The sequence below is a fragment of the Dermochelys coriacea genome, chromosome 27 (genome assembly GCF_009764565.3).
Source record: "Dermochelys coriacea isolate rDerCor1 chromosome 27, rDerCor1.pri.v4, whole genome shotgun sequence".
Taxonomy (NCBI): domain Eukaryota; kingdom Metazoa; phylum Chordata; order Testudines; family Dermochelyidae; genus Dermochelys; species Dermochelys coriacea.
Window position 1 is genome coordinate 4,781,850 of NC_050094.1, and position 23,175 is coordinate 4,805,024.

The 23,175-nt window shown below is 43.4% G+C and overlaps 1 protein-coding gene and 1 long non-coding RNA gene across 2 annotated transcripts in view; both read right to left on the bottom strand.

The window, feature by feature from the left end:
- Positions 1–23,175, bottom strand: part of ASIC2 (acid sensing ion channel subunit 2) — a 1,237,856-nt gene that overhangs the window by 666,919 nt on the left and 547,762 nt on the right. The window lies entirely within an intron of this gene.
- LOC122457624 lies at positions 4,140–17,617 on the bottom strand. Its single transcript, XR_006277261.1, has 3 exons — positions 17,607–17,617; positions 10,132–10,217; positions 4,140–4,188 (listed from the first exon to the last, which is right to left on the bottom strand). It is a non-coding gene; the product is annotated as an uncharacterized LOC122457624 (long non-coding RNA).

Genomic DNA, 23,175 nt, shown 5'->3' on the forward strand with positions numbered 1-23,175 from the left:
TGGTCCTTTTACAAGGCCCAGGTTTCCCTTATCACCTAACCCTTCTTAGTCCTACCCCTCTCAGGTTGGGAAGCAACTAATTAATTATGGCACAGGTGTGGCCTCACCGCCCCTTAAAGGGGCCAGTCACCGTGTGACAATGCTGTAAGAATGGGATTCTAGAAATCTTTTTGTGTCAGTACCAGACTGCCAGAAAGATGCAGATGTTGTGTTAAAGCTGGGAGGGAAAATGGAGTGGATAAAGAAAGTTTGATGTAATTTTTGTGAACAGTGATGCCTACTGGGAAAAAAACAGCCAGAAAAGGAAGTTACTAGGACATCATTTTGAGAGCTGTACTTCCTTCAACCCAAGGTAAGTGACAGTTTCTTGGACAGGCTCTTAAATAAATGACTTAAATCGAAGAGAATGACTTCTCCATAACCTTCCTGTAAAGCCTTAAGAAAATCATATCCCTTAACTTGTTTATTATCATTTGATTTAATTACAAACTGCTGTAATTGGTGAGCCAGATAAATTGAACCATTGACTTATTCATTATATTTTAACTGTAATCTCAGTTTGACCATTGCATTGTACCATTGCAAATTAGGGTAGAAAAACTATACATTAATTTAGCTAGCTATTCTTGCGTAACCTTATATTGGTTCCATAACTGCTTGCTTAATCTTTTAACACATTTATAAAAGGTACATTGAACTGGTTCATTTCTCAAAACTTCAGTGCAGGCAAAAATAACTAATATAGGAGAAAAAGGTGATATCATTGAAAATCATTCCTGAGCCCATCCTATATTTTAATTACTTAAAGTAACATCCCTATTATTCCTATACCAGATAAAGTGAGAGCACCTTAACTGTTGACCAATATGCAGCACTGCAAAACCCCCTCTCTTATTTGTAGGTGTATCCATTTAAGGTCTCATCCTAATTACACAACCTCATGCTTCCGCCATAAATATACACTGCACGCCTCGCCCTTGTCCATGCGTCATCCCGGAATATTTGCTGACCTTGCTAAGGTAGTACTTAAAGTTTTGTATTACACTGTGAGGGAGATGAGTGTGTTTCCTTAGCATCTGGAGACAGAAGAAATTTCCTTGTGACTATGCAGAATCTGTCACTGTGAGTGCAAAGAGGTTGTGTTGGTATTAAAGCATGGTTAAGTTGTCCCATAACTTGCCTTCTCCTTGCTTGTTAGGATTAGCACTATGATGCAGCTGTTAGGTGAAAGCTGGGAGGGGAAATAGACTATATAAACAATGTTTGATGTTAAGCATCACACTTATCCAGCCTGAATCCCCTTCAAAGGATGTTTTTGCTTATGGGATATTATTCAAAACAGTTCACTGGGCTTACCTGTGAGCTTGTTTACAGTACTATAAGGAAATGATAGATAGATAGATAGATAGATAGATAGATAGATAGATTCTATCTATCTATCTATCTATCTATGTCTTTAGTATTCATTAACTACCCAGCATAGCTGAAAAGAATAAATGTGCAAAGGTAGCAGTTCCCAAATCACATGAGGATGAGAGATAATAATAACCTTGAAACATTTCACTTCTGAGAGTTGCAACAGGGAAGTCTATGCTAGAAAATGATTTTTTTCTGGTGACTTATCCAAGCAGCATTACAAGAGGTTGAAGATTTAGTTGGACAGGTGGCTAAGAGCTGAACCAACCAATACTAAAAGCTGCAAGACCTGATTTTCTTCACCTTTACACCATTTTGACAGCTGTGCAACTCCACTGGATTTTAGTAGAGTTACTCCAGATGTACATGGGTGGAGCTAAGAAGAAAATCTGGTCCCAGACATTAGTTTCATCATCACAATAGATTCATTGGTTAATAATAAGTGTCAGGCTTAATGTGCAGAAGAAACATTCTTGCTTGCATTTGAGTCTGGAAGGATTTGGGACCAATTAGCTCTTGGAAGCAAAATCCTTAGTGTAAATTAATCTAAACAGGCCCTAACCTTGAGGACGATGGGTTTTCAATGGGACCTCTTTCTTTAAGTTTTTGCTCAGTATCTAGAGAATTGCAAACATCTGTTAAAACACTCTGTGGACTTTTCTGTCCCTCGATCGATTCACAATTCACAATCCTAAGTGCTATTAAGACTTAATTAAATTGTGGTGGTCTATCTGAGAGAGAATCGATTGCTCAGTGTGTTTCCATGATTCATTTATTTCTATAGTAATCAGGCAGTAAATAGATATATTGCATATCCATTCCTTCTTAATTAAGGTGGTCACTGGAAGTCTCACCACATATTCATGGCATCTTCCAATGTAGGGGTTAAGAAGCTATAAACACAGGTAAAAAATCCCATCTCCCTGGGCTACAGAATGGATTGTAATTTGACATGAAATTGGCATCTGGATTGTCCTTTGACATGAAACTGTTTGGCAAGACTTTCCTGGGCTTAGCTTCCCTTTAAACAATGTGGCTTAATTCTGATGGTGCAAATTGGGAGTAACTCTGCTCCCACAGTGACTACGGAGTCACATCGGTGTGGAGCCCAATCTCATGGAGACTTGAATGAGTGTGTTTGAAAATGTGTTACTTTGGAGAAATACTATCCCCATTAAAGACAAGGGCAAAACTCCCACTGATTTCAGGAGAGTCAGGATTTCACCCCATGCATGTACAGTTGCTGGTGGGGCCATCACCATTAAATGAGGAGCAGGAGCTCACATCCTAGCTTATAATGGAGTTGTGAGGCTCAGGTGATCAGGGTTATAGCATGGCTGTGATTGTCAAAGGCATAGGGTGTTGGGCAGCTAAATCCCTTAGTCATCTTTGAAAATCTTAGCCTGTATCTTTAAGGCACAGCCCTGCAGTATAGGGTACCTACAGCAGCACTAGTCCTGCCAGTAGACTGGAGCCCTGCTGGCTCCTGGAGCATAGCAGAAGCATAGGTCACAGCAGCCCCTACTAAATCCTTTATCAGAGTGCGTCATGCATAGCCCCATCAAGAGAGGCTGGTTTATATAGCAGGAAACCAATGCAGCTGCCTCCATCAGGCCCATATGCAATGGCCAGACCTCAGCTGATCAAGGAAGCTCATTGTCTTTCATAAGAAATTTGAAATTTCAGTGAAAATGTTCAAAATCTGAAGAATGTCAATCTCTCCAACAGCTGGTCAAAACATTAAGGATGAGGAAGGAATCTGTGAAAATTAAATTAAAATTTGCATCCGATGAAGTGAGCTGTAGCTCACGAAAGCTTATGCTCTAATAAATTTGTTAGTCTCTAAGGTGCCACAAGTACTCCTTTTCTTTTTGCGAATACAGACTAACACGGCTGCTACTCTGAAACCTGTGAAAATTAAGTCCACAAATTATTTCCTGTCTTTACTTCCAAATTCCTATGGAAACTTTTCATCGAAAGTTTGAAATTAGAAAAATGTGGACTTAATTCTGACATCGTAGTCTGCTTTTGTTTTGTTTTGTTGCTGACCTGTGTGGTTATACCCTGTCAACAGCAGCTCTGCACCTAAAAAGTATTGGTTTAGAGAGCTCTGGTTGTACAAAAGGTTATGAACATACCTTGCTTTACATAGATGAGTAGATATGTTGACTTCAATGGGTAAAATTAGGCATGAATTTTGCAAGATTAGGGCCAAAGACAGTAAACCAGTTTTATTGGCAATATGCATGGCTTCTAAAAAGAATTGCATCACAACTAACAATAAGCATATCTCCAAGATCTAACTGTTCATACACTTAGTTAAATAGAATTTGTGACTGTCTGTGTGTATTACTGCCATCTGATGATTCTTAATAACATTACACTCCTGCACAAGACCTGGGATTGTGTTTGGCTATTGTGGTAAACCCAGGACAAACAGCTACAAAAGGGGGCTAGTAATTAGTCCCAGGGGATTAAAAGGCCCCTCCCTATCCACTGAGGAGAGAGAACCACGGGGCAATAAGGTTCAGCTGGAAAAGGGGTTGCTAGGGAATCAATTAAGTTCAGCTGACTCCTACTACTTGGGACCTTTTAAAACTCTCTCCTGGGTGATAGGAGGGAGGGAGTGAGAGGAGCAGGGAAGCTGCCAGTAGGCTGTTTGCAGCAAGGCACCAGACCTTCCCATTAGGGAGGCTGCACTCGCTCCCAGAAGGGAAGGAAAACATGCACAAGGGACTGACTGAGGAGAGGAGTAGCAGGGCCCTGTGCCACCTATAAGGATTCACCTTGCCCCAAACCTGAGTCTCCAAGGCTAAAAAGGACTGAGCCTAGTGAGGCAAACAAGGTATTTTGCCACACTTGGTGTCAGAAGTGGAATGTGGTGAGTGAGCAAGGCTCTGTGGCAAGCCAACTCAGGGCAGAGTAAATCACACACACACACACAAAATGGAGGATGTAGTGAAGGCATTGGTACAGGCCAGTGCAGCCCAACAAGAGGCTACCAGGGTGCAGATGCTTGCCCAGCAAGAGTCAGTATGCGTCCAACAGGAGATGAACCAATTACTGATGAACCAGGTGGCCCAAGATCGAGCCACTCTGAAAGAAGTAGTGAACCAGTTAAAAGCCCTGACCATGCTGATGCACAGGCCCCAGGGGATCAGGCCGCTGTGGGCAAGCAGCTATTTACAGAAGATGACTACGGATGACGATATAGAGGCATATCTCCTTGCCTTTGAGAGGACGGCACTGCGGGAGGCCTGGCCCCAAGACCAGTGGGCAGGTATCCTGGCTCCATTTCTGTGTGGGGAGCCCCAGAAAGCCTATTTCGACATGACCACAGAGATAGCTATGGATTACCCCCAGCTGAAAGTGGAAATCCTGGCAAGGTCAGGTGTGACGTCAGCCATACGGGCCCAGTGCTTCCATGAGTGGAAATACCGGGACAGCAAACCGCCGAGGTCCCAGCTATTTGATTTAATCCACCCCACCCAGAAGTGGCTCTGCCTCAAGACCCATGGGCTGGAGAAGATAGTGGAAATCCACATGTTGGATAGGTACATGAGGGGGTTGCCGCTGGACATACGGGGGTGGGTCCGGCAAAACGATCCCTCCTCCTATGATGAACTAGTTGCCCTTGTAGAGAGACACCTAGCAGCCCAAGAACTTTCGCAGACCACCGGGGAAGGAAGGCACCAGAATCAGAGACAAGTCTCTGCGCCGAGGCCCCAGTTAGCCCTAGCACCAGGCCGCACTATGGAGGGGAGGAAGGAGGCCGAAGAGCAGCCAGAGGTCCCGGAGATACTTGAGGACTGGAGAAGAAAGGCTCAGGGATAAAGCCCAGTAGCCCAAAAAATCGGGGGCTGCCCCAAGCAGGGTATCGATGTTATGCATGTGGTGAATTGGGGCATATCACTGCCCAATGCCCAAATCTAGAAGAGCCCATGCAATGCGAACTGGGAGATATATGGGGACGTGTGATCTAATAAGTCTAGTGGGGTTGCAATGGTCCCTCATAGATACACTAGACCCGTTAAGATGAATAGAAATAGGAATATCCTGTGTGCATGGGGATGTCAGTTACTACCCGACCATCCCTGTAAAAACAGAAGTTCTCAGAAACCCCTCTAAGGTGATGGTGGGAGTAGTTCAGAAACTCCCCTATCCAGTCCTTATCAGATGAGACTTCCTGGGATTTGATAGTCTACTCCCTGGGGAAAGTGGAAGAAAATAATGAACTCAGGACCCAGGGGGTGGCCCAGATAGATAACACCCCCCTGGCCTTCCACGAATTTGGCCAGGATTTGTTCTCCCCACCGGGAAAGCCCCGGAAGTCTCAGAGGAAACAGAGAGCAGATAAAAGGAGGGGAACAAGGATCTTGACCCAGTACCAGAAATCTACGCTTGTAGGGGAAAGAGGTGGCTCAACAGACAGTGGGGCGGGGCAGGAGATCAACGACCCAATAGCCGGACCTTGTTCTCCATGGATTTTCCCCGAGGGGGAGACAGCGGTAGATCCTCCCGAGATTGGACAAATGGGGACCTCACTCGGGAATTTTGGTCAGGATCAGGCCAATCATCCAATATACAGCAATATTCGTAAAGAAGTAGTCAAGGTAAAAGGGGTCCCCTTGGAGGGGAGAGTCAAGGGCCCAGGGCCATATTATGTGATTAAAAGTGATTTGCTATACAGAGTAGTCCAGGTCCAAGGGCAAGTCATAGAACAACTATTGGTCTTACAGAAGCATCAGAGGGGCGTGATGGATCTGACCCACAGCAATCTGTTTGGGGGCCATCTAGGGGTAGATAAGACCCTTGATCGGATTCTGCAGAGGGTTTTTGGCCTGGCATTTATGTGGCTGTCCGGTGATATTGTACCTCCTGTCCAGAATGTCAGTTACATGGGCCCCGACCACACCTAAGGGCCACTTTGGTACCTCTACCAATTATTGAAATCCCATTCGAGCGAATAGCTATGGATCTAGTAGGGCCACTGGAGAAGTCAGCCCGGGGTCATCAGTACATTCTGGTAGTACTAGATTATGCCACCCAATATCCCGAGGCCATATCCCTACGGAACACCATGTCCAAGACCATAGCCAAAGAATTAGTCTGGATTTTTTCCAGAGTACGGATACCTAAAGAGATCCTGATGGACCAAGGGACCCCCTCTGTGTCTAAGTTAATGAAGGACCTATGTACAGTGCTCCATATACGGACCCTCAGGACATCAGTCTATCATCCCCAGACTGATGGTCTTGTCTAACACTTCAATAGAACATTGAAGAACATGCTATGGAAAGTGGTAGTCGTGACAAAAAGGACTGGGACGCCCTGCTGCCTTACTTGCTGTTTGCTGTACGGAAGGTTCCCCAAGCTTCCACTGGATTCTCCCCATTCGAGCTGTTATATGGTCGCCACCCAAGGGGCATATTGGACATGGCCAAAGAGGGCTGGGAACAACGTTATCATATATAACCCTGACTGGGAGACACACTTGGAGAAGGTGGAGGCAGTGCTGGATACCCTGAGGAATGCAGGGCTGACAGCAAACCCCTCCAAGTGCTCGCTCGGGCTAGCTGAAGCCAAATACCTTGGGGATATAGTGGGGAGGCCCCAACTCAACAAAGTTAAAAGATACACAGAAGTGGCCCTGACCACTCTGAAAAAAACAGGTCAGGGCATTCCTGGGACTAGTGGGGTACTATAGATGGCTCATTCCCCACTTTGCCACTAGGGCATGCCCATTAACGGACGTAACGAAAGCTTGGGGCCCAGACATAGTAAGATGGATGACCGCAGCTGAAAATGCTTTTTCAGATCTACGGACAGCCCCTGCACTGACCCCATACTTGTGGCCCCAGACTGGGGGAAGGAGTTTATCCTACAAACCGATGCCTCTGGTGTAGGGTTGGGGGCAGTACTTTCACAAACGGTCAGGGATGACGAACACCCAGTCCTTTTCCTCAGTAGGAAGCTCCTGCCTAGGGAACGGAAATACGCCGTTGTCAAAAAAGAATGCCTGGCAGTAGAATGGGCCGTAGAAAGCCTCTGCTACTATCTACTGGGACAGAGGTTTACCCTTGTCACGGACCATGCCCCTCTGCAGTGGATGCACCAAAATAAATGCACAGAAATGCCAGAGTGACGAGATGGTTCCTGTCGCTTCAAGCCTTCCACTTCAGAGTACAACATAGGTCTGGAATCCAACATGGCAATGTGGATGGCCTGTTGAGAGTGCACTGTTTGCCGACCCAAATAGCCCAACCCCGTAGTGTTGAGCGGGGGGAGGGGGATATATGGTAAACCCAGGACAAACAGCTACAAAAGGGGGGTAGTAATTAGTCCCGGGAAATTAAAAGGCCCCTCCCTATCCACTGAGGAGAGAGAACCACGGGGCAATGAGGTTCAGCTGGAAAAGGGGTTGCTAGGGAATCAATTAGGTTCAGCCGACTCCAACTACTTGGGACATTTTTAAACCCTCACCTGGGTGGTAGGAGGGAGGGAGTGAGGGAGTGAGAGGAGCAGGGAAGCTGCCAGTAGGCTGTTTGCAGTAAGACACCAGACCTTCCCATTAGGGAGGCTGCACTCACTCCCAGAAGGGAAAGAAAATATGCACAAGGGACTGACTAAGGAGAGGAGTAGCGGGACTGTCATAAATATAAAGGGAAGGCTAACCACCTTTAAATCCCTCCTGGCCAGAGGAAAAAATTCTTTCACCTGTAAAGGGTTAAAAAGCTAAAGATTCACCAAGGGCAAGTCATGCCTGACTCATCTAATTGCCTTCTATGATGAGATAACTGGCTCTGTGGATGAGGGGAAAGCGGTGGACATGTTGCTCCTTGACTTTAGCAAAGCTTTTAACACGATCTCCCACAATATTCTTACCAGCAAGTTAAAGAAGTATGGGCTGGATGAATGGACTATAAGGTGGATAGAAAGTTGGCTAGATTGTCGGGCTCAACAGGTAATGTTCAATGGCTCCATATCTAGTTGGCAGCTGGTATCAAGTGGAGTGCCCCAAAGATCGGTCTTCGGGCTGGTTTTGTTCAATATCTTCATAAATGATCTGGAGGATGGTGTGGATTGCACCCTTAGCAAGTTTGTAGATGACACTAAACTGGGAGGAGAGGTAGATATGCTGGAGGGTAGGGATAGGATACAGAGGGACCTAGACAAATTAGAGGATTGGGCCAAAAGAAATCTGATGAGGTTCAACAAGGACAAGTTCAGAGTCCTGCACTTCGGACGGAAGACTCCGATGCACCACTACACACTAGGGACCGAATGGCTCGGCAGCAGTTCTGCAGAAAAGGACCTAGGGATTACAGTGGACGAGAAGCTGGATATGAGTCAACAGTGTGCCCTTGTTGCCAAGAAGGCCAATGGCATTTTGGGATGTATAAGTAGGGGCATTGTCAGCAGATCAAGGGACGTGATCGTTCCCCTATATTCGACATTGGTGAGGCCTCATCTGGAGTACTGTGTCCAGTTTTGGGCCCCACGCCAGAAGAAGGATGTGGAAAAATTGGAAAGAGTCCAGCGGAGGGCAACAAAAATGATTAGGGGACTGGAACACATGACTTATGAGGAGAGGCTGATGGAACTGGGATTGTTTAGTCTGCGGAAGAGAAGAATGAGGGGGGATTTGATAGCTGCTTTCAAGTACCTGAAAGGGGGTTCCAAAGAGGATGGATCTAGACTGTTCTCAGTGGTAGCAGATGACAGAACAAGGAGTAATGGTCTCAAGTTGCAGTGGAGGAGGCTTAGGTTGGATATTAGGAAAAACTTTTTCACTAGGAGGGTGGTGAAACACTGGAATGCGTTATCTAGGGAGGTGGTGGAATCTCCTTCCTTTGAAGTTTTTAAGGTCAGGCTTGACAAAGCCCTGGCTGGGATGATTTAGTTGGGGATTGGTCCTGCTTTGAGCAGGGGGTTGGACTAAATGACCTCCTGAGGTCCCTTCCAAGCCTGATATTCTATGATTCTAACCTCTCTGGCACCTGACCAAAATGACCAATGAGGAGACAAGATAATTTCAAAGCTGGAGGGAGAGGGAACAAAGGGTTCTGTCTGTCTGTGTGTTGCCTTTGCCGGGACCAGAGCAGGAATGCAGGTCAGAACTCCTGTAAAGGGTTAATAAGCAATCTAGTTAGATATGCGTTAGATTCTGTTTTGTTTAAATGGCTGCTAAAATAAGTTGTGCTGAATGGAATGTATATTCCTGTTTTTGTGTCTTTTTGTAACTTAAGGTTTAGCCTAGAGGGATTCTCTATGTTTTGAATCTAATTACCCTGTAAGGTATTTACCATCCTGATTTTACAGAGGTGATTCTTTTATTTTTTCTTCAGTTAAAATTCTTCTTTTAAGAACCTGATTGATTTTTCATTGTTCTTAAGATCCAAGGGTTTGGGTCTGTGTTCACCTATGCAAGTTGGTGAGGATTTTTATCAAGCCTTCCCTGGGAAAGGGGGTGTAGGGCTTGGGGGGATTTTGAAGGGAAAGGCGTTTCCAAGCAGACTCTTTCCCTGTTATATTTGTTAGACGCTTGGTGGTGGCAGCAATAAAGTCCAGGGACAAAAAATAAAATAATTTGTACCTTGGGGAAGTTTTAACCTAAGCTGGTAAAAATAAGCTTGGGGTTTTTTCATGCAGGTCCCCACATCTGTACCCTAGAGTTCAGAGTGGGGAAGGAACCTTGACAGGACCCTGTGCCACCTATAAGGATTTGCCTTGCCCCTAAACTGAGTCTCCAAGGCTAGAAAGGACTGAACCTACTGAGACAAACAAGGTATTTTGCCACACTATGTGCATTGTGTGAAGTGTAGGAAGGATCCTTGAACTTTCTAATTCTTACCCTTTTTGAACTGAGGTGCAGATTCCTTTGGAAATCTTAAACATAGTCTGTGGATTCCCAGGATCTGCGGACCACAGGTTGACAACCACTACTCTAGTGTAATCCTTGGATGGAAAATGCTGCATACATGCAGTGTATTGGCTACTGCCAGGGAATTGGATGAGATTTTGTTCAGATATTAGTGAGATTTGTTGAGATAATGATCATGTAATTAGAGCTTGACAGGAAACAATTTCCCCATCCCATGAGAATTGTCATTATTTTGAAAATTTTTTCCATCCCAAATCAGGATGAAAAGCTAAAATCTCAAAAATGTTCACAAAATGATAATCCCCACGTTTTTTTGGGTTGAGTCAATTATGGGTTTTTTTAAGTTGACCTTTTTAAGTTTTTTAACCTTTTTAACCATAAGTTTACTGACATTTAGAAACAAAGTTTCTGAAAAATAAAAGTCTTTTGTTTCAAAAATGTCAAAGTAGGATATTTTCACCATTTCAATACCTATTCTAAACAAAATGCTAATTGTGAGATTTGTCAAAACCAACCCTTTCCTGCAAAACAGTTCATCGGAAAATTCCTGACCAAGTCTACTTGCAATGGCGCAAGGAAGGACAAGGCGAGAGGACAGAGTGGGGTCTAGGAGTCAGGAGACGTGCTTTCTAGTTCCAGCCCTACCACTTATCTTATGTCCTTAGGGAAATCATTTAGGCCAGATGTTAGGTCAACCAAGATCTAAAGATCTAAAATCTTAGGTCAACCAAGCTACATTGCTCAGTGTTGTGAAAAAGCCACACCCCAAGAGACATAGCTAAACCCACCTAACTCCCGGTATAACAGCGCTAGGTCAACTTAGCCCATGAAAACGTATGCTCAAATAAATGTGTTAGTCTCTAAGGTACTTCAGGTACTTCTAGGTCAACTTAAGAATCCTTCCATTGACCTAGCTACTGCCTCTCAGGGAGATGGATTAACTACACTGATCAGAGAACCCTTCCATTCACTGTAGTGAGTGTCTACACTGAAGACTACTGCGGTGGCACTGTATCAGTTTAAGTGTAGACATAGCCTTAGTCTTGGGTACGTCAGTATTTGATGTGTAAAATGAGGATAACCAGGTGTACCTCTCATGGAGGCTATGGGGTTGTAATTTAATTTTGAAAAGAGCTTTGAGATCCCCTAATGAAAAACGTGGAGAAAGTGTAACATTTTATTATCATTTACGCTGTTCAAACATGTTTGACCACTTAATCTCAAATGAGATCTCAAATGGTTTCATACACAAATTATCAGCACTGTTCACAATCCATCTCCAGTCCAGTCACAACCCATGCATGTAAAGTAGATTAACGATTATGCCCTGTGTTCTCACCTAGTATAAATCAACATAGCTCCAATGAAGTAAAAGGCTATCCTAGAGTTATAGAATATCAGGGTTGGAAAGGACCTCAGGAGGTCATCTAGTCCAACCCCCTGCTCAAAGCGGGACCAATCCCCAACTAAATCCTATAGCTCATAGATCATAACCTGCAACACACTCACAAGTGGGTTATGGTTGCAGTGGTATATGAAGCTATATTGGCTTTGCTTTTTGTGTGCTGCTCCTTTAAATTGTTAAAAGATGTGCCTGTGTGCTGAGATGTGGCAGACTTGCTGCAGCCTGTTTTAGAAGGGTCACACACACTGTGCTCTCTCCTGGACATGTTTGTTCTTGTTTTCCTTAACGTAAAATAAAAGTAATTTTAACTCTTGAGGTGTCAAAAGCAGTTCCAAAGTCATCCTGATCTCAAGAGTTGGCAAGGAAATGTGGGAGGAACTGATTTCAATATTATGTCCTAAAATGCAAACACAGGATGGATATTTCAATCCTGCATATACAAAGGTATGAGTGTCTGACCTGTGTATGTGCAAACACCAGCGTATCCCTATAGATATATACTCGCTAAAATCCAGGGCATGGCAACATTGGAGTTTGGGCCTGTACAAGTGTCTTTGCTAATGATGGCACGTGCAGTTTTGAAACGTTACCTTCTACTTCTGTTTTCAGTGTAATCCCACGGGTCTCATTACATTGTGTGCCTGCAGAGGGCAGAGGAAAGATATGGGTCAAGATGATGTGATATATTTAACTATATTTAACATAAGTATCAGAGGGTAGCCATGTTAGTCTGTATCTACAAAAACAACAAGGAGTCCGGTGGCACTTTAAAGACTAACAGATTTATTTGAACATAAGCTTTTGTGGGTAAAAATCCAACTTCTTCAGATGCATGGAGTGAAAATTACAGATGCAGACATAAATATACTGACACATGAAGAGAAGGAAGTTACCTCACAAGTGGAGAACCAGTTTTGACAGGGCCAATTTGATCAGGGTGGATGTAATCCACTCCCAATAATAGATGAGAAGGTGTCAATTCCAGGAGAGGCAAAGCTGCTTTTGTAATGAGCCAGCCACTCCCAGTCCCTATTCAAGCCCAAGTTAATGATGTTAAATTTGCAAATGAATTTTAGTTCTGCTGTTTCTCTTTGAAGTCTGTTTCAGAAGCTTTTTTGTTAAAGTATAGCTACTTTCAAATCTGCTATAGTATGTCCAGGAAGATTGAAGTGTTCTCCTACTGGCTTTTGTATGTTACCATTCCTCATGTCCAATTGGGGTCCATTTATTCTTTTACGTAGGGTAGGGACTGTCCAGTTTGGCCAATGTACATGGCAGAGGGGCATTGCTGGCACATGATGGCATATATAACATTTGTAGACGTGCAGGTGAATGTGCCTCTGATGGTGTGGCTGATGAGGTGGGGTCCTCTGATGGTGTCGCTAGAGTAGATATGGGGACAGAGTAGGCAACGAGGTTTGCTACAAGGATTTGTTCCTGGGTTAGTTTTTCTGTGGTGTGGTATGTAGTTGCTGGTGAGTATTTGCTTCAGGTTGGGGGCTGTCTGTAAGCGAGGACTGGCCTGCCTCCCAAGGTCTGGGAGAGTGAGGGATCGTTTTCCAGGATAGGTTGTAGATTGTTGATAATGTGCTGGAGAGGTTTTAGCTGGGGGCTGTAAGTGATGGCCAGTGGTGTTCTGTTATTTTCCTTGTGCTTATTTTTATTTAAGCTTATGCTCAAATAAATCTGTTAGTCTTTAAGGTGCTGCCAAACTCCTTGTTATATTTAACATACTGATTCATTTTTCAAGCAAGATATTATAGAGAGAGGTGGTGGAAAAATACCAATGGGTTTTCATGGCATATTTTAAAAAATGTTGTTTTTGTCAAAATTGCCTGCAAAAATTTTTTATTATTTCAGAGAAAAACAGAAACCAAAAATGGTAAAAACAAAATTTTCTGAACATTTATTTTGTAAAACATAAAGGTCAATTTTCAGTAACATTTTTAAGTTTTGGAAAACAAGGTTTTTTGTTCATTTTCTGTAAAAATTGTTCTTTTTTTAAAAAAAATCATTGCAGCATTGCTCCATGAGAACACAATGAGAAATATGACTGTGTCTAAGTTATCTTTCATTCTGTATCACAATTCCACCAAGTAAATACAAAAGAGAAATGCACAGCAAACATACAAAAGCCAGCTTGCCTTTGAATTGATTGTAGTGACTGTATTTTACAATTGAATATATGGTAATTTGATTTAGACTTAGAGAATGCAATTGAAATAATACAATACTAGAAATAGAAATGCTGGGCAAGAAGAGATGAATTATTATTCCAAAATGGATAGCAAAGGAGCACCAATTTCAGAAACGTACAAAATCACCATGTCCAGCGCAGGGGATTGCAAAGAATGTATGGGCTCATTCAATAAATAAATATTGTAGAGACCTTAGCACCAAAGTTCAGTCCTCCCACCTCATGGTTGCAGTAGTCTTGCTGTGTGGAGAGATGGGGTCTGCTAAGAAAAGCTCCTAAAGGAAAAGTTGCAAAGGAAACATATTTCTTCATTTAAAAAATATTGCAAAGTAACATAAAAATTAATCAGAAATAATGAAAACATCCACATGTAGGGACTTTTCCCACTGCTGAAAGGGCCCTGGAAATCACAAGTAAACGTTCTATGATAGCGGGCAACGGAGGACAAGCAGTTTCATTAGGCTAGGTTGAAAAGAACATTGATGCTTTTGGTGCACAAACAAAGATGATATTTTGAGTGCTCCATTGATAGCTGGGAAAGGAAAGATTTGGGACCAAAGGATGTAACCAGAGACAGCTTCTCGGCCCTTTGCTGACTTAATAAGGCCATTTGAAAATATACTTGATCGCGTCATTGGGGAGATGGTGTCCAAAACAATTAAAAGGCCATGAAAAGTCCTTTTCCGCTATCATGAAGGTGGCAGGTAGTCAAGTTCCCTTCCAATATTTCATAAGTAATGAAAGCCAAGAAACAGTCTATTGTCTCACTGCACTACCGAAGAGCTATGAATCTTCTCAGGAAAAGACTGGAGGTGTAGTCAGTCTGCAAAACTCAGCCCTGGGATTTCAACACCCTAAAGATCAGGGCAATTAAACCTGGGGTTTTGCTTAGTGCCCCTTCCTAGAAAAGGAGCGAGTTATCTGGGAATCTCCCTTCAAAATGTTTTCTTGCGACAGAAAATGTGTTTTTTTGCAAAATCGAGGTAGAACATCAGGGAACTTTTCCCAGTGATGAGTTCTCTTGGACTGAGGAGCAGTCCCACAAGGGCACTGCTGGAAAATGCATTGCTGGGGACATTTCATCTGAGCCTGGATTTTATTTTATTTTATTTAAGACTCTGCCAGTGTCTTGCATGTTCAGAGACAAGAAGAGGGAAGAGAACAACTTCTGCAGCCAGCCCAACCTGCCCATTGGCGTGAAGTCATGTAGAGAAATCAAGATGTAGATTATCTGCTCTTTGGGGCAGACTTTCTCCCTCGCGCTCACTGCACATATTTTCCTGAGTATTTTCTCATTTGCAATGTCTTTTTAACACAGAGGGGCGGGATTTGTAAAGGCATCAAGAGCAACTGCGATCCTGGCAGAGGTGTCACAGGGCATCTCAAACTGTTTCCAAGGATTGGACACACTTGAATACAGCGTCTGCCACAACTCACCCGCCAGTAGGTGGTCATGTGACTTCCCCGTGGCAGCCACAGAAATTGCTAACATGCAGAAGCCCAGGTAAGAAAGGACTTCTTTAAATGCACTGTTGTGACTAGAGATAGGGAAGTGCCAGCCCTATACATCCACCACATCTTTGTCCATATAGATGGGCAAGTAACAGATTATTCAGTTTGCTACTCTGAAAAATTGGGGGGGAAATTGGGGCGGGGGATCTGAAACAATTTTTTTTTAAATTCTTTTGTGACACTGAAAATGTTTTAAAAGGTCATGTTGAGTGGAACAAAATGAAAGATTTGGTTTACTTTGGGGGGGGAAGGTTAATATTTTTAAGTGGTTTTTTAAAATAAAATTGAAGGACATTAAAAAACGAAACGTCTTTCCACAATGAAAAGTCAAAATATTTCAACATTTAAAAAAAAAAAAAGATTTTGTCAGCCAAAACAATTCACCAAAATCAATCCAAATTGACAAATTGTTTTGGTCAACCCAAATCTGCATTTCTCAGACAAAAAAGATGGTTTAACACACACAAAAAATCTCCCAGCATTTTTTGTCACCACCAGGATTTGGAAACCTCTGAGCTAGACAGTTCTCAAGAAGAAACAGATACAGAGAGAGGCACAGGTAGGCAAGGGCAGAAATTCTCAACCTTTTTTTTTCTGAGCCCTTTCCCTCCCCCCCCCCCCACATGCTATAAAAACTCCAGGGCCCAGCTGTGCCACAATAACTGATTTTCTGCATATAAAAGCCAGGGCCGGTGTTAGGGGGTAGCAAGCTGGGCAATTGCCTGGAGGCTCCACACTACAGGGCCCCTCATGAAGCTACATTGCTCAGGCTTTGGCTTCAGCCCCTGTTAGCTGGGGACCCTGGCTTCAGCCCCATGCGGTGCGGCTTTGGCTTTCTGCCCTGGGCTCTAGTGAGTCTAATGCAGGCCCTTCTTGGCAGACCCCATGAAACCTGCTCGAGGCCCCCCAAAGGAACCCAGATCCTGATTGAGAATCATTGGACTAGGGCATCAGACATAATTGGGTCACATATTCTGTTCCCTTCCGAAAATGCTACCTTATTTAGGTTCAGTGATTCTGCATGGCCTATTATAGGCACATGTTATTGTGTTGCAGTCTCTTTATAACTTGGCATTTGGCTGTACTGCATTGCATTATGAATTTTGTTGCTGAGTGTTTCAGTGTCTCCTTGGCAGGGTTTGCTTACAGACATCCCATTGTATGATTCCTAAGAAAGATCATTGAATCACAGAATCATAGAATATTAGGGTTGGAAGAGACTTCAGAAAGTCATCTAGTCCAACCCCCTGCTCAAAGCAGGACCAACCCCAACTAAATCATCCCAGCCAGGGCTTTGTCAGGCCAGGCCTTATAAACCTCTAAGGATGAAGATTCCACAACCTCCCTAGGTAACCCATTCTGGAGCTTCACCACCCTCCTAGTGAAATAGTGTTTCCTAATATCCAACCTAAACTTCCCCCACTGTAACTTGAGACTATTTCTCCTTGTTTTGTTGTCTGCCACAACTGAGCTCCATCCTCTTTGGAACCCCCCCTTCAGGTAGTTGAAGGCTGCTATCAAATCCCCCCTCACTCTTCTCTTCTGGGGGATCAGGTGTTACACCTGGGCCTCATAAAAAAGGCTGAGAGAATTTAGGTAGGAGAAGAACTACAGGGAGCAGGTTAGGCTCCTGTGAAAGGTCTTGAGGTAGGGTCTGTAGGGAGCAGGGAAGTCTCTGGGAGAAGGCGTTAGAGTCTCCTGGGAGATGAGACAGTGGGAATCTGCTAGGAAAAGAAACTCCAAGGAGAAAATCTGGAAAGCAATGATCAGCTCAAAGAACAAAGAGCAATTCTTCAGGAAACAGGGAGTTCCAGTGGGGGAAGGTTTGTTAAGGTAGGCCAGAAGGCAGGCTGAGAACAGCCCAAGAAGGGCAGAAGAACCTTGTGTTTCTTTTGACATTTTTTTGGAGTTTTAGTTAGATTTCTTTTGCCCCAGAAGGGGACTGAACGTGAAAAGTGACCTGGCCAGAGGGAAGCAGCCGACCATGGCAGAACCACATCAACAGACAATTGGGGGTGCTAGAGTGAAAGAAACCCTGAAATGTCACAGCCTGGCTTGAGGGGAACGCTCTGGCAGTGAGTTGCCTCCAATATACTGTAGCACAACTTCTATTCTGTTTTATCATACATAGGTTCTTATTCCGCCCTTGTTGCTGTAGTATCTCAGTGCCTTCCAGTCGTGCATCAAGTGACATGATTAACATCTGTCTGTAAATGAATGGACATTGGGCCCCAAAGAGCCCAGGTTTGGTGAATCCCAAATACCCTGAAATCCTACTACATGGGAAGGAGCAGGTGAGCCAAGGGAAACTAAAAGGGTTACACATGTGGCCTTTGCTAATAGCTAAATGTTACTTTTGTCCATAACCCCCTGTTTCGATTGACCCAAACCAAAAAAATATTTTTTCAGTTTGCAAATATTTTTGCAGACTTCGACTTCTCCTCCTCATTCAAAATGAGAGAAGAATGTTGCACTCTTCAAAGTGTTTGCAGGACAGGAAAACTACTTCCCAGGTCTGCTCAAAAATCTCAGTTCTTCCTGGGCAAAAACCTGCAAAGTGAATGTCTACACTAAGAGAGGGTATGAAAATTGCCACAGCAAACGTAAGAAGCCAGCAGTGGCTCTGGATACATGTCAGGGAATGGCTCTTTGGGGGAGCTGCATGCAGAAGGGTGATTGATATTGTGCCTGAAAACAGTGTCACCCTGGGTGTGAAGATTGTGAAATGATTTCTGGAGTCCTTCACCATAAATCTCAATGATCTATTTATCCAGAGCCAGCCTTGCTTTCGCCTGCATTACCAGTGGCAATATCCCTGATGCAGTCAACAGTCACAATTCTTTTGACTGAGAGGCAAGCAATAAGTAATTGAATGCTGGTTCTCTAGATCCTGAGCTGCCCAAATATCCATTTCCCTGCTGGAAGTAACCTTGTAAAACAACAACACTGAGCAATTATGGCACTTTTCATCCATAGATCTTAAAGCAGCAGCCAGCAGATGGAGACATACCTTAAACTAGTGCAAATGGTGGACTCTCAGGAACTTGAAGTCTTTAAACCATGCCTTGAGGACTTCAGTGACTCAGCCGGAGGTTAGGAGTCTATTGCAGGAGTGGGTGGGTGAGGTTCTGAGGCCTGCAGTGTGCAGGGGGTCAGACTAGATGATCATGCTGGTTCCTGCTGGCCTTAAAGCCTGAGAGTCTGTGAGAACCCATCATTGCACAGCAGGAGAAGGTGCTGAGACACAAGTAAGTTATATAGAGTAGCTGAATGGGAGGACCAGGAATAGAACCACAGGGCTTCAGGCGCTTAGGCCAATAGTGTAATCCCTGATGACCAAATTTCCCTCTTTTATAGGGAGAGTCCCGATACTTGGGACTTATAGATATTTGTCTTATATAGGCACCTATTACCCCCCACCCCTGTCCTGATTTTGCACACTTGCTGTCTGGTCACCCTATCACTGAACGATGCCGCTCCTTCATACTAACAAGCAACACATTCCATGACAACACAACTCTGTAAATACGCTTTACAAAATGGATGGTGAGGGCCACAGTCTGCTGGGTAGGAAGCGTGGCCTAGTGCACAAACATTGACCTGGCATTCAGGAGACCTGCATTTTATTCCCAGCTCTGCCTCTGACCTGCTGGGTGACTTGGGCAACTCATTTTACCTCACAGTGCCTCAGTTTCCCATCTGTAAAATAGGGGAAATGATACTGACCTCCTCTGTTAAGTTTGAGCTCTACAAATCTCCGACTTTGAGATCTACAGATGAAAAGAGCTATATATATATTATTATTGCAGTCAGTTACTCTAGCAAGAATCCAATGCTGTTGAAGTTGAGGGAATTACTCTGGATTCACACCAATGTAACTAAAAGTAGAGTTTTTTCCCTGTGATATATCAAAAGACAATTGTATAATAAGAATAATATTGTCTAAGTGCTAAAGAAGCACTCGTTCAATACCCCAAGTTGCAGGGCAGGGGTGACAGCCCCTCACTGCTCTGAATTGCACCCCAGAATGTCATAATAAGTGTTTGTTTTACCTTGGGCAGAACAAATTCTAGGGATAGTGTGAATGTCAGGGAGCATGAACTAGTGGTTACAGCAAGTGGTGTATTTGTGTTGGTCCCAGGATATTAGAGAGACAAGATGGGTGAGGTAATATCTTTTATTGGACCATGGTGGGAGAGACAAGCTCTATGTAGCTTGAAATCTTGTCTCCCTGAGTAACAGAAGTTAGTCCAATAGAAGATATTACCTCATCTCTCTGGTTACAGCAAGGAACTCTGAGGCAGGACTCCTGGGTTCTAGATCAAACTTTCTGTGTTATATTGGGTGTGTCATACAACTGCTCTGTACCTCCATTTCAAAGTAGGTATGGTAATATTTATAGTACCTACTTTTCTGAAACGAGGAGATCCATGGATGAGAAGGGATATACGTCTAAGCACTATGACAGTAATGAACATGATTTGTTCAGTTCAATCTGGATAATAGATGTGAGAGAGTCAGGATTTATATTGGACTAGAGCTGGTCATAAAATGGATTCCCCCCCTTCTCTCCCCCCAACACACTAAAAATGTTGATGAAAAAATATTTTTCATTCTCATTGGACTTTTCAGCCAAAAATTTAGATCTGGAATTGAAAGCCAGAATATTTTGGCTGCAGTCAGGGACTAGGAAGGAAAGAGGGGAAGACAGCAGACCAGAATAGAAAATCGATGGGTTTTGTTTTCTAAAGAAAAACTGAACATTTTTGAGGACAGCCAACACTTGTTTCAAGCATGTTCATTTTGTTGAAAGTATAATTTTCCATTAAAAAAAAAGTTTAGATGAAAAAGGCTACATCAGAACCCTGTGCTCAGACCCTAGGGCTGAGGCATCTCCTGAGAACAGACTTCCTTGAGAGTCCATGTGCTGCTGGAATCCGTACTGAGAACGGTTGAAACCATCCATCCCAGAAGGAATGTCTCAATATAAGTGGGCAATTTTTGTGATGTTCTCTGGGGGTTTCCATAGAGAAATAGTAGCCTTCAAGCCTATCACCATAAGTATGATTAGAAAACGGGGCTTGTTTTTTGTTTCGTTTTTTACTTTATCAAACACTCCAGTATGTTTTAGGAGGAGGAAATTTCCTTCTGTTGGTAAAAGAATCAGTAACAAAATTTCAAGCTGTTCAAGCTACCATCTGTAAAAGTCCAAGCCCCCTCCCATCTGGTACATGATGCATTTGCTAATATGTGCATGTGCTGTAAATATGTCCACACCTCTGCTGTAGCATTTCTTGGCATATCCAAACTGCCTTGGCTCTCATTTAACAGCATCTCATGTCACATTCTGTGCTTCTGTCGAGATTTTTTTACAATTTCAAGGTCACAATCCATGAATGGCATCACAAATTTTATCAGCGTTTCATATTCATAATAGTAATTAGGGCCAGCAGAACAGCTCACCCCAGGAGCGATGGCTTCAGTAAATTTAGTCCTTTTTCATGACCAGTTGACCATCTGTATGAATTTGTCCACTGTTATTCAAAGATATTCCGTGAACATTTCATGTGAAGAAATTGCAGCTCAAAGATAGTTCACAAATTGGTCATTGTGAGCATTCGGTGTTCATGATTCAATAATCAATAGATGTCTAATTAGTCATCTGATGGACCTCAGTCTCTTGTTTCTGCTCTTTGGATAGCCACACCAACATGTAGATACCGTGTTGATATGTAAGGAACAAAGGTGGGAAGACTGGAGGCTGGTATCTTGAAATTGGCAGAGTTAAGTTTGCTTAGGTGCCTTGTCTGGGCATTTCCCTACTTTCAGATATTTGGCTTCCTAATACTTTTAACCTGAGCTCTGAATTTCTTGGGTTTCTATTTTTTTTTTGTTACCTACCATGCTCTTCTAAAGGGATATCATGCTGCAGGCAAATGCAGCATGTGTCATACCTCACCTACCTTTGATCTAGCTGGTATGGGCACCGATAACAGTGAAGCTGCAGCAGCCTGGGCTAATACCCTAAGTACATAAGCAGGCTCCTTGGTGGGCTTGTATTGGGGTGACCAGCCAATGCTGCATCCTGTTTCACTGCCACTGTTATCCAGCCTACCTTGGGTATGTCTACACTTGTAGCAATTATAGCTCCATTCGAAGAGTAGACGCACGTGTTTAATGCTTTGCTCTCAAAATTAACTCCAGGTAAACAATTTTTTTTTTTGGTCTGGTGATACAGGGAGATTTATAATCTAATTCCACTTCCAGCTGAAATTAATTTCCTTTTGTGCTTAGATGAATCTTGGTTCCCCAGTGGATAGTTTGCATCTTATAAACCTTAGTACAAACCCAGTGTACATTCGCTAGTGTAAATGTTCACAAAGAGCAAATTAAAACAGGCTGCAACTTGTCTAGAGCAAAATGCTATGCAGAAGCCACCAAAATGTTTGCAAATAACTGTTCTCACAATATAGTGAACTGTAACAAAGATAGCTCATTCCTATAGCAATTTTGATCTTCGAAGCGCTTGAGAAATATTAGCTAATTATTCTCACTGCAGCTCTCCAAATTCAGGGTTATTTATCCAATTTTCAACCTGGGAACTGAGGCAAAGTAGGCAGTGGAAGAGTGGTGGGTTGGAATTTAGGAGCTCCTGGTTCCCAGTACTATGTAAAAATCAGGGCTCTCCATGCAACCCTTTTAAAATGAAGTCGTAAATAACATGATTTTATTATTAGCAGTATTCACATGGTGGTTGGAATACAAAAGGCTCTGTGCGGCTTTACAAGAAATAACCCCTGCTTACAAGCCCTACACAGGGTGTATAAACACATCTGAACCAGGTCTCATTTTCAAGCTTTTCTCTGCAAACCCAGTCGGGAGGGTGTGATATTCCCCTGGTGTTATCTGGACCAGTGATCTGCTAGGTCACTCCAATCCTCGACTCTGGGAGCCAGACTTACCCTGCTGTGCTGTGAGAATCCCCACTCCTGAGCTGTTCACGTACAGCCCTGGTATGTAAGCTACTTGGATTGTGCAACCAAATGACACTAGCCAATATCTCTGGTCCCAGACACAACCCTAGGAACCACCATCTTGCAGTGTCCAGTTATGCCTACTGGATGCTGCAAGCTTATATGAGTTCATCAGTTTAACAAAGAAATTGATATGTACCAGGCTTGTTATCCCAAGGGAAGTCTCTGACACGCTTCAAACCAAATGCACTGCTTCAGGTAGAATAAACAAACAAATTTATTAACTATAAAAGATAGATTTTAAGTGATTATAAGTCAAAGCACAAGAAGTCAGATTTGGTCAAATGAAATAAAAGCAAAACACATTCTAAGCTGATCTTAACACTTTCAATGCCCTTACAAACTTTTAGATGCTTCTCACCACAGACTGGCTGGTTGCCCTTTAGCCAGGCTCTCCCCTTCCTTTGATCAGCGCTTCAGTCGCTTGATGGTGATGTCTGTAGATGTAGGTAGAAGAGAGAGAAAGAGCATGGCAAACATCTCTCCCTTTTAACATGTTCTTTCTTCCCTCTTGGCTTTGCCTCCCCCACCACCTTTTAGGGTCAGGTGAGCATTACCTCATCATAGTCCCATATTGACCAAGGAAAGGGGGCTGACTCACTGGAGAATCCAACAGATCCTTTGTTGCTGCCTAGGCCAATGTCCTTTGTTCCTGTGAGGCTTTATCCCATACATCCTCTGATGAGGTGTGAACCGCCCCTCTGTTCTTAGAAAGTTTTTGCCTGGG